The sequence below is a fragment of the Microtus oregoni genome, unplaced genomic scaffold (genome assembly GCF_018167655.1).
Source record: "Microtus oregoni isolate MIOR12 unplaced genomic scaffold, Mior012 000000F_ref0000247, whole genome shotgun sequence".
Classification (NCBI taxonomy): domain Eukaryota; kingdom Metazoa; phylum Chordata; class Mammalia; order Rodentia; family Cricetidae; genus Microtus; species Microtus oregoni.
In genome coordinates, this window is record NW_024543059.1 from 55,770,382 (window position 1) to 55,782,848 (window position 12,467).

The window sequence follows — 12,467 nt, forward strand, 5'->3', positions numbered from 1 at the left end:
GGAAGAAAATGTTTCCCAAGGATGCTGTGGCTTATTTGGCAGATTCTATGTACATAGAGTACAAAACAAATGAAGATTGTAAACCTCATTTGGGCTCAATCAAACAACATGAAATCTGCTTTAATATCTATTTTTATTTTAATTTTAATACTTGGTATTTTTTAAATGAGTAAATGAACAAATGTTCCTCTATTCATGCAAAAATATTTGACTTTGGGTGCTGGAGAGATAGCTCAGTGGTTAAGAGCATTGCTTGCTCTTCCAAAGGTCCTGAGTTCAATTCCCGGCAACCACATGGTGGCTCACAACCATCTGTAATGAGATCTGGTGCCCTCTTCTGGCCTGCAGACATACACACAGAATATTGTATACATAATAAATAAATAAATAAATAAATAAATTAATTAATTAAAAAATTGACTTCATGATTTTACTAAAAGCAAATATAAAGTAACCTTCATATAAGGTAATCTTTATTACCTCTAAGTCAAATAATATATAGGTGTCTTTTTCCATATTATTTACTCAACTGCTGCTTTGTACCAAGCTGGGTTTTATGAAGCAGTGATCTTTATCAACATCCCTGAAATCCTTTTAATGTAGTGTGTGTGTGTGTGAGATCATGTGTGTGTGTGATCATGTGTGTGTGAATGAGCAGATGGTTCTAGGACAGTTCATGAACAGCAACTAAACAGGCAAACATGTCAATGTTTTAAACACTATATAGGAGAAGCACCCGTTTGTAATTGAATTTTCCAGGTGATATTCTTCAACACTTAAACTCTTACACGTGATTCACCCATAAAGTAAGAGTTTAGATCACTTCCAAAGTTGGAACAATCTGGGGATACGGATACCTTCTTAAAATGTTAATGTCCACAATTCAAGCAATACTAGTTTCTTTGAAATTGCTTGAAATATTGAAGCCCACTCTGAGCTTCCTCCAATAAGCTTAGAGCAGTCCAGAGTACAGATGCTACTCCTATAACCATATTCTCAACTCATACCTCCAAGATTCCAATGTTTAACCTGGGGCTTGTTGCTGGCTGTGGTTTCTTTCCTTTTTCATGGAAAGAGTGGTGGTCTAAACATTTGCTAAAAGGTCACATATGGGAAGGAGTAGTGGTACACACCTTTAATCCCGGCATTTACTAGTTCAGAGCCAGTCTAGTTTACATAGTGGGTTCCAGGACAGTCAACACTAAATAGTGAGACTCTGTCTTAAAAGCCCCAAATTCTTGTTAATATCTAACTACCTGTACTCTTCTGAAAATACTGCATGAAACATGTAATAAATTACTGGGGAAAGTTAACAGCTATCTTTTGCTTCTGAATAACTTCTGGAACTTTCAGAGCTGGATCTGGAAAGACACTGTTCTGAAAACTGAACAGAATACACTTCCAAGGAAGAACTAGTGACTGACGTTGGTGGAGCTGACATTTTAGCACATGTCAAGCTTTGTATCAGAGTTTGCAGAATACGATACAAGGTCTGTGCCTTTTCCATGTCTCCAGATAGAAGATAACACTTGGGTGACAACTGCCAACGTAACACATGGGTGACAACTGCCAATGCCAGCGCATCTTCGTATTTAAAATTTTCTAATTTACATTTTTCTTTCCATATTTAATTTAAACAATATTCAGAGACTATAGTTTGAAAATCCACCCCCAGATAGAGCAGAATATTATGTATCTCAGTGATTGACACAGGTTACAATATTACGGAGACAAAGAAACACTGGCTGGTCAAAGTCAATTTTAAAGTTAATTTAAAAATGATATTAATTTTTCTACAAAGGGATAAGATAATTCAGATCAGTACTTCTGTGTCATTATGCTAGAAATAACAAAACTGAAGGAGATGACGACTTGGGCCATTTCTAGTCATCATAGCTTTGGGAGTATAACTCTATCATAATACTATAAATTAAATAAAATTATGTATGTAAAAGTGATTTGAAAAATTGTAGTGTTTGGTGTCATAGTACACTTCAGACTCCATTTGTTGGCAAGATCTCTCTTAGCTGATCAGTTAATTCAGATAAATATCAGTTCAGCCTTTCAAATAGTTTTTCTAGAAAAGAGGGAGGAGTCAATTGGCTGATTTAATTATCAGCCATTGTTAGCTACTGCTGCCCCCTGTTTCTGGGTCATGACTGAGGTTTAAAGGGAAGAGTGTGGAGGAGATAAACAACTTTACTGCCAACATCTGGATAAAAAGCCTAACCAAAGTTTGGAATGTCTGTCAGTGGTGACACAAACAGGAAGGGATGTTCCAAGTGATTGGGACAAGAAAGGAAACTTGAACAGGATGGTATCTCAGGGCAGGGAGAATACTGGGTCATGGTTGACTTTATAGATAATTCTTGGTATCTAATCATACCACTGAGAGTGTACACTGACTAAACAAACCATTACAAACTCTCCCTTGGACAAAGATAAAATAGAAGCATCCATAGCTATCATATATTAAACATATTCTTTGCATCAGATATCTGCTTACTTGCTTTTTAGTTATTAGTCTATCTAGCAAGCTAGTAACTAGGACAAATTATACTTCTCAAGGCACAGGCATGTCAGCAGTGACTCATCCACAATGTGTTACTCTCTACGGGTTAAAAATCAGCAGAACAGAAATTGAAAGTGTATGTAATTAAGATAATTTTATTTTTCTTTCTTTTGATTTTCTCCTCTCTTGTTTTGTTGTGTTTCTGAGTCTCGTAATTTATCCTAGACTAGCTACCAACTCACGATCCTCCTTCATCAGCCACCTTAAGTGTAGAGGATGTGGGCATTTGCCACTGAACCTGTCTGAAAAAGGGAAGATTTATCTGATGTCCTACATGTTGTGGGAGAAATAATACCATGCAACTGGAGCATGATGGAAGCAACTCTGATTGGGGGAAGTCCTTACATTCCCCTTGATATACAGAGGAGATCATGCAAAGATGACCTACTTCCTACGGTTATACACACCGTAAAAGACCAAGGCTGTGAATTCAACCCCCAGGTTCTTAACATGAGTCCTTGCCATGTTCTCTGGAAACTCATAGAAAAGGGGGAAACGGTTGAATCTGGCTGCCTTTTGAAAATGGTGTCTCCCTTTCCACACAAGTTCTAAGGAAGTACTGTCAACAGCCACACTCATATTTCCCTGTCTTAAATACTTCCTTTACAAAGATGCTGCAAAGTCTACAACCTCAATACCTAAGACTGGATGGGTGGCGGAGGTGGGTGGTGCTTGAAGATGGAGGGAAATGAAAGGGAGGGAATGAATCCCATAAGAATTGCCAATCTATATGTTCATACCAGGTTGTATTTCAAGAAGCCAGCATAGTTTTTACATTGAATATCCCATATGACTTGGTTCTCTGTCCTGTAGTCAAGTACTAAGATTTTCGAAAATGATTCTCATTGTGTGGAATAAACATATAGTTAAGTTTCTAAGAGGACTTTTGAGAAATTAAGACTGTGTTGTAGTTTGTTTGAAATTTCCCCTCATAAACCCATGTGCTTGGACACTTGGTTTCTAGCTGGTGGTAGTGTTTGGGAAGGTTTGGGGTCTTTAGGAGATGAAGCCTTACTGAAGAAAGTGGGTCACCAGGGGCTAGTTTTGAGGTGTTATGGTCTCGTTCTATTTCCTGTCTGTTCTACCCCCCCCCAAATCAGGGACAATGTGGCCATTATTCTCATGTTTGTGCCATCCTCCCTTTCCAACCCCGATGGACTGTATTCTTTCTTAGCAGTGATTCAGAACAAACCGTCCCTACCCTTGGTTGTTTCTTGTTGGGTGTGTGATCACGCCAGTGAGAAATAAATCTAACACATCATGTTATTTCAATCCTGTACTTTCTACTAATGCCTTGTTATTCTTCTTGAAAGTGGTAGTATGAAGAATTTATCTATACTTAAGTTTATAATTCCTGGGTACAGAAGTGAGTTAATCACTCCTGAATTTTACCTCTTGTCTCAGTTCATGTTTCCTTTGTTGACAATGAGGTGTGGAAGAAATAGCTATCTTATTAACTGACTCATTTTGTGTTTTTTTTTGTTGCTGTTTTGTTCATTTTTTAAATTGGATTCAGTAAAAGAAAGTATAAGCAGGAGACAGGATGTAGCAGGAAAGGTTACACATTACCATCCACCCAGTCCTGTCCTTGTACTCAGTCTGTCCTTGTGTGTGTGAGGTCGTTTGTGTGAGTGTATGTGTGTGTGTGTGTCTGTGTTTGTGCCTGTGTGTGTCTGAGTGTGTGTGTGTGTGTGTGTGTGTGTGTGTGTCTGTATGGAAACCATTGATGTACCCCCTCTCTGGTTTACTTTAAAGGTTCACTTCCTTTATCCTCTTAGAACTAGAGGTGGTAACTTTCTACTTACTGATGTTTCTACTCCTGTCTGTGTATCACTAAATGCTCTTTAGTTTGGCCAGACCTTTCTATCCCTTTCCTCCTTTCTTGCTCCTCTTTACTCCTCTTTCTGTAAACCCTGTTTGATGTGGAGGCCCTGAAAATGTGAGCCTATTTCCACATAGACTGAAGGCCTGAGATTTCTGCTCTTTCAAGGTTATTGTCAACAGGTGTGGCTAATAGCCAGACCATGTACTTCATGAACAGAGAAGTAGGTATGTTCCTACCTCAAACAAAAGTTTAAGGATCCAACTAAAGGTCAAGTTACTTTATGGAGATAACTTTGAATTTCACCAAGGAAGTGGTTTGCCTACAGAATGTTTTGGTGTAGGATGTGCGCGGTTCTAGCAGCAGAATGTTTAACTCTGGAGGTAGCCCTTGAACTTCAATTGGTATGTTCATTTCCTTGTATCCTGTTAATGTAGTTTTTTATCTTGTGTCTACCTTTTGGGGTCAGGGATATATAAAGCAATTGGAAATTAAATGTGGGCGAATTTTCAGTACTCACTGAAACTCCCTCCCAATACTACCGTATAATGTTTCTCCATTTTATTATTTTCTTATTTGTCTTCATATTCTTTATTAATATTTTCTAAATCCCCAAGCCTCTACCCTGGCAAGAGGTATTTTTGTCGCAGCTGATCATCGACAGTTTGATGCGTTTTTCATGAACGGCTCTTATGGTAGCTAATGCCATTATCTACTTTCAGCTTTGATTTCTGTTGGCATCAGTTTCTAGCCTTTTGACAAAGGGTCTCCTGAGTATTCATCTTGTCTAAAACATCTCATCATTTTAAATGATGCCTCCTTCTCATAAAAAAAAAACTAAGCTATTTGAAAATAAATAATAACTTTTGATAGGCATAGAGAACGAAACACTAAAATCTGGGCTGCAGGGCTGGCAAGACGACTCTGAGAATGAAAATATTTGCTTGCAAGGGTGAGGACATGAGTTTGCATGCAGAACCTATGTATAAGCTGTGACTGACCCCACAGTTGTGTGTTCTGATCTCCACATATGCACAAGGACACATATGCTTTCCCCACCATCCCCATGAACAATAAAGATGAAAAAGTAAAGTTTTCAAAATTTACCCTATAGTAAGACTGCAGAAACCTTATTAGTTGTATTATGTTTTATAAATATTTGAAATTTTGTGTCTTGTTCTATATTTTTATAAAAAATTTAAACTATTTAGTTGATTAAAATTACTATATTTTCCTTAACTCTTTTGGGGGGGGGGTGAGGAGGATATACTAAACCATGATATAATTAGTTTTCTATTCTTTAAAACTTTTAAAATTTTATTTAGTTTTACTTAAAATTAGTGAAACTAAGACACTTTTCTTGCTTAGGAGGGATAAATTGTCTTTTAATCCCTGTCTTAGAACAATTCATTTAATAGTTTTCCCCCTACTTTCTTGTGTCACAGCTAATGTTGTTCACCCACTTTCCTCTAATTGTTCAACTTTTCTAGCCTTCTATTAACATCATTATTAGCACAACTAAACCATAAGTCTTGAGAAATATTTGAACAAGTCTACCTTACCTTATTTCTTCCCTTGAGAATATTTCACTATCCCTGACATTTTTGCATTTCAAACCAAGTTTTAAAGTAGACTGTCAACTGCTATATAAACATGTTGGCATTTTAATTTGAATTACATTAAATTTATAGATTATTTTGGGAGAATTGACATCATTATGAATGTTGAGACATTTGATGCATCAGTATGGTAGCTTCTATATATTTATAATTTCTTTAGCAGCTTTGGATAATGTCACATAACTGTGTGAGCTATACATATTTATATATCTAGGTACCTCAATTTGGAGCTACTGAAACCTGTGGGGTTTAGATTCCAGCAAAATTAATACTCTATCGACACATTTGGAATTATTTCTATCCATTTGCTAAATTCCGTTGTTTAATTCAACATTGATTTAAGATTCTTGTATTTTCTATGACATTTGTTTTCAGGTTTATTTGTAGCTAATGTAATAATCACAAATAGTGAGAAAATCATCCTCTGTCTTTTCCATCTTAATTTTCTTTGGATATTTTCTTCCTCTTGTTCTTCTGCCTATGCAAACAGCCCATAATAATGCTAAAGTAAATGTCTTCCTTTACTTCCAGCTGATGTTAAGTATGATTTTTGAAAATTTTAAGGTATGTGACAATGTCTATGACTTATTATAAATAAAACCATGTACCTTCATCATGTAAAGGTAATCCCTTAATATTTCAGTCTATTGAACTTTGACCAATACCTTATCTACATTTATTGCCATAGTTATGTTTGCTATTTTGTTTAGTGTTTTAAGATTTTAGGTCAAATGAATTAGTTTAGTGACAAAATAATATTGTAATTTTATGAATGATGACAACCTATCTACTTATATATTTCTGAAACAATTATGTTTTCTTACATTTGGAAAGTTTTCCTATCTAACTTAGAATAGTTCTCTTTTATTTCTTCTTGAGCTAATAAGCTGAAAATTTTAATATATTTAAATGAATACAAAGTTATTTTCTTAACTTTATTTTGTTTATATATTTATAATTTTATGTTATGTTTTGTTTTTATATTATTTCATTTAGTTGACTTTAGTTTATACCCATTTAACCATGAAGCATTAGCAAAGATCCAAATTAGAAGACTGAAATCACCTATTGTTCAAACAAAGAAACTTTGGTGTAAAGTGTTAGTACTGAATGATAAAGGGAGTGTTTAGGGGTTTCGTGAACAATCAAACCTTGCTGTTTCTTTATGCATCTTCCTTAGTGAAAAATTACCATCATGTACATTGAGGACCAGTGTAGGAACTTTTGTTATTTAATAAACCATCCTTTCTTATCAAGTTATCAAATAATGAAGATTCTAGGCCCATCTAACCAGTTTTTCCTCTTTGCATCTGATTGATATGCTTGATCATTTCCCCTTGTGTTTTATTTCAATGTCTTCTCTCTAGCAGACGATGATCGGGCATAACATACTCACCATTGACTCTTCTCAGGTCATTGCCTATTTCCTGCATTCCTGAATCACCTGTTGCTCACGGATGACATGTGGTGGCCTCAGGTATGTTTGCTTCACTTCTTGTACAAGATTTTTGAGTATGCTGGTTCTATGCAGTAGAAAATCTCAATGTACAATTTTACTATTTTGTTACCTTTTAATAGTAAATTGATAAAATTAGTGTCATCTATCGCATAAAGAGAGTATCTGTCTTTTTCAGCTAAGAGGGGGTTTAGTATTTTGTTTTAATAATATCACATCCAAATTATAGAAATTATCATATTGCATTCTCTTAGTACCCCCTAATGAAGACACGAGTAATATAGCTAAGATTCAGAGTTCAGGTGTGTTCAAGTGTGTGCCACAACTTATACATTCAATTGTACATCTTAGTTTTTTATTCTCTAATATATTACTTAAGGAAAGTAGAAACTGCAAATCATATCCTGCATGAAGGTGAAGTAATAGTACTTGGGAAATTTGAATACTTTTCAAATAAACACAGTGTATTTTTTTTTCTGTAACTGAAATAATATTCAAGAGCACAGTGAGTTACACCCAGCCCTCTCCCAAGGTTTCAGAGGAGAGCAATTTGAAAAACACTACTCTATTTGTTTTTCTCAGAGGATCAGAAACAATGCAAATCCTCATGCCCAACAAATCATCTTTGAGAAAATGGTAAAGGGGTAGACAGCTTAAGAAAAACAGGAAGCAATCCCTAGGGTGCTTTAAATATTAATCATACAGGTTTTCCTTAAGAAGATTAACGATAAACCAAAGATCAGCAGACTGACTCATATCCAGTCCAGACGAGCCAGGATAGGAGACAGGAAGACGTCCTGTAGGGTCCATTCCACCACTGGGAGGAATGTCACATAATTAGAAGAAAAATAAATGACATAAACACAACTGAAGATGAAAGAGCCTCTTAGGCCACAACTATTCCTCAGCGTCAGGACTGGCATTCATCATGGTCACTATATTCTTGCGGCATTATTATTTTTTCTGTACACACAAAGCCAGCAAACTGGATTACAGTTCAACTGTAGGAGTCTCATGTATCCTGGTATTTTCCATGAGTTACAGGAAGGAATACCTTGCAATGATTAAGAAGGTAAGATTTATAGCAAAAAAAAAAAACAAAAACAAAGAGACATATCTTTAAAAATTGCAAGTAACCTTGGGCAGTTCAGCTTTCTTGCTATGTGAGGGAGAATCGTCTCTATATTATATGGTTACTGTGAGGGTCACTAAAATATATTATCACGTTCAGCTGAGTGACAAAAAACTAGAATGGCCCTTTGTAGGACCTTTAAATGGGAGGAAGCATCTTGCCGATATTCAGGACTCTTAAGGCAGTGAAAGTTGAATGAGTGACAGGTCCTGCCTGGTTCTGGATTTGTGTCTAAAAGGGGCAGGGGTCAATTTTCAGTAGCTGTAGCCATTGCCTCTTTTCCCTAGCCTCATTCTGATGAGAGACCACCTTCCGGTTCAGCTGAGGCTGCACACCTCTCAAGGTGTTCTGCATCTGTGCTATCACTGACCCCACACTCCACATAGCCCAGGCCTTAGCATTTCCATAAACTCTCCTTGTGCCCTCATTCCCACCTCGGCTCCCAACATGGGAAAATCAGTTGGGAGTGCAGAGGTAATTAATGCGAGACCCTAGTATCCATTAAAAGTATTTGAAAATCTAATTTATGGTGGAAAGAGAAGTGGAATGTTTCAGGTATGACTACATTTTATTCTGGGTATCCTACAATCTGCATAAATAAACTGATGTCATTTTGAACACACTGTACAACGAATCCAGGTGTTTGGAGGCTCAGCTTCTGATGTAGATGAGGCTTAGTATTCCAAGGCTTTCAGATACACCAGTTGTTTAGACTCTCAGTGTCCAGCCACATCATGGGGAAATATGTGAGATCAGAGTGGTGGGTTCCTGTGGGTAATGTATTTCCTAAGATTATTAAAGTTCCATTCTTTGTAACATAAAAAAAAATTATCAAAACACTTTGTGAATCTAGAAGGAGTTTGAGACACTGGTTTATATTTTAGGACTATCAAAAGAAGTATAATTTATCCACTTTTGGCTAAACTTTGGCATCCGTGAGAGAAAACACCTCAGGATCCAGGCATAGAGATAAACAGCAGGGAAAGATCCCGACTTGTTATTTTCACCAAGCAGCCTTTAAAGGGGAGACCATTTCCTTCGGTTCTAAGATGTGTCTCGAGCTACCACAAGATGAAGCATTTTGTTATCTTCCTGAGGGACATTTTATCATCTGAACCTCCAGCCTCAGACTTCATTTCCTGCCTTCTCTCAAGTTGGGCTGGGAAGGTCACTCTGCTCAGATGTCCCTCTGTGGTTTAAAGGGCAAGTGGCCATTAATACCTCTTCATGTTCACAAAGTATCACCTCCCGTTCCAGGTGGGAAACACCACTGAGGCTTTTATTCCCTTTTACAATGTCCAGAGTTTCCAGAGGTGACTTGATCAGACAGTAACTTCAATGCCAACTTTAAACTTTGGCAATTTAAACCTGTTGGAACTGACAGGAAGCCTGCAGACGCCCTACCCCATACCCACAAGGACTTCTCTAGACCAGTGGGAAGTAATTCTGAAGAATTATCCCACTTGGTACTGTAAATGCTGCTCTGGAGGACAAGAAATAGGAAATTAGCTCACATGGTTAAGCGCATCCACTGAGGGAGTAATTTGTTCATTTGCTCTCCTCTCTTGAATTCACGTGCAGTTAAGAGCCTGACCCATAAACTCACCAGTCTGTGTTAGCAGAGGGCAGGAGGAAACCAGCGAAAATATAACTCAAAGCATAATTCTGTAATTCAGTCTGACCGTTATTATACAATCTTATACTTTTATGAAAGCTTATCTTTAAATATTTAAATTACCCTATGAACATTAATTAAAGAATACCATGCTTTGCTCTGGAGATACTTTAAAAGAAATAGTAAGACAATTATCTTCTAAGAAGCGAAGAGTAGCAATGAAGACAGCTGACCTTCTGTGGTCTCTGGTGAGTTAGAGGCCCTCCATCGAGAACCACCCCTCACCGCAGCCTGTTCTTGTCCTGTTGTGTTCAAGGGAGCAGCTTGCCCTTACATCTAAAACTGTTTTCTGGCAATGAAAAAAAAACAATATGATTTTTTGTTCTTGAATCATAAAGTCTGAGCCTTAAATATCACCAGTCTTTTCTGAAGTATTAAATATTTTCTTGCATTACCTTAATTCTTTGGAGGAACTGCTTCTGTGCCGATTTGTAAGGGATTCTGTGAGATGGGGTGTGTTCAGCTCAGACTGTGTCAAGAGGGCTTTAAGAACAGAAGCGTTCTGCCCTCAGCTCACCCCATGCTCCTTCCTCTGGTGCTGACGTGGTAGTGGGACAAGAGTTGTTTTCTCCACGGACTCTTACCCCAGCTGCTGAGAGTGAGGAAAACACTCCAGGAAGGTGGAAAGTGGCTTTGACATTTCACCCAGATGTTGATTAACAGCTAAGACACTAAAATAACAATGTTTAATCACAGCTCTAAAGAAGCAATATAAATATAACAAGGCCTGACCTTTGGAAAAAGGAGAAAAAAATACTTTGACCTTTGCAGTGTGTAAGTCTTACCTTTTATCAAAGAGGAAACCTTTGCTACACATTGTGAGTGGTGGCCTCCACTCACAAAATAACTGTCTTCAGGTTATGTGCATAAAAATGCCACAGGGCCAGTGTGATGGCTTAGCAGGTAAAGGTACTTGCTGTACAAGTACAAGGTGATCTGAGTTTGAGCTCTGAAATCCACATAAAGATGGAAAGAGAGAAATGACTTCAAGTGATAGTCACTGGCTTCTACATATGCCTTGTACTTGTGCCTGCAGACATTATATAGACAGATACACACCGTACGAATTCTCACAAATAAAGGACATTAACTAAACTATTACAGAATAATTGTGGTAAAAAGTAAACATCAATGTGTCATTTAACATCAATCAATTGGAAATTGAAATTGATACATTTGGAAATCTACTAAGAGCCATATCAAATGTGCTGATAAAAGTTGTTTGTTTCAGAAGTCTTCAAATGAAGGCAATCCTCCACATATGAGGGCTTCCTTCTGGATCCCGAATTACTTACAAACCACACCCAAACACCTGTTTACACAGAGAGACTCTTGATTAAGCAGGAACGAAAGTTAAGTAACTGCTCTCTGACTCAGGCAGAAAACCCCACAAATGACCTTGCAGGTGTGGTTTTAAGAGGAAAAGAAGGTCTGTGTTAGAATGAGCTAGGATGTGGTGGTAATGGAGATAGCTGTGAGCCAGGTTCAGAACACATTGCTCTGACAATTTTAGACATCTTAAAAAAATAAAAAAAAAACCTAAATTACAAAAATTTCAGAGCTTCTTACGCTCTCCCACACTATTCTTGGTCAGTGACTACTAAGACCTTGCTGGTTTCCTGTTCTCCATTCAGAAGCTTATTTATAAAAAAATTGTACAAAAGAAACAGAATTTTCTGACATTTCAGTGTTCAATGATTCAGCCTTGATGAAATGTGGATAAAAACAATTATTTGCATCTATAGAATGGCAAAAAATGTGGTTTAATCATTTGATGTTCTACTTTAAAATATTAACAGAACCCTTTATTAATTGGTCTGAACATAATTTATGGATATAGATTTTATAGTAAATTTATTTCAAGAGGTAAATTGAAGTTTGGGGGAATTAAAATGCGATACATTTGTATTATACATAAACATTCCATAAAGTGAATCTTTCAGAAACAATATTTGGAGTAACATGTAACACTATGCCTTAAAATGTTGGCTTTCTGAAGTTTATTATAGAGGACCATAATCCAACATTGTTAAACTTACTTTATTCAGTTATGTACTCTTAAGAAAATAGATTGATTTGAATAACACTTTGCAAATGTCAGTTAGTTACCCAGCAGATAGCAAATGTAGATAATTTTATTAAAACAACTTCAGGGGCTGAGGGTAAACTGTAGTAGCAGAATGTATGCTTG

At 36.8% G+C, this 12,467-nt stretch overlaps 1 long non-coding RNA gene across 1 annotated transcript; it reads right to left on the bottom strand.

The window, feature by feature from the left end:
- Nucleotides 1-9,172: 9,172 nt before the first annotated feature.
- On the bottom strand, nt 9,173-10,729 carry LOC121453155. Its single transcript, XR_005974981.1, has 3 exons — nt 10,672-10,729; nt 10,450-10,565; nt 9,173-9,369 (listed from the first exon to the last, which is right to left on the bottom strand). It is a non-coding gene; the product is annotated as an uncharacterized LOC121453155 (long non-coding RNA).
- Nucleotides 10,730-12,467: the final 1,738 nt, after the last annotated feature.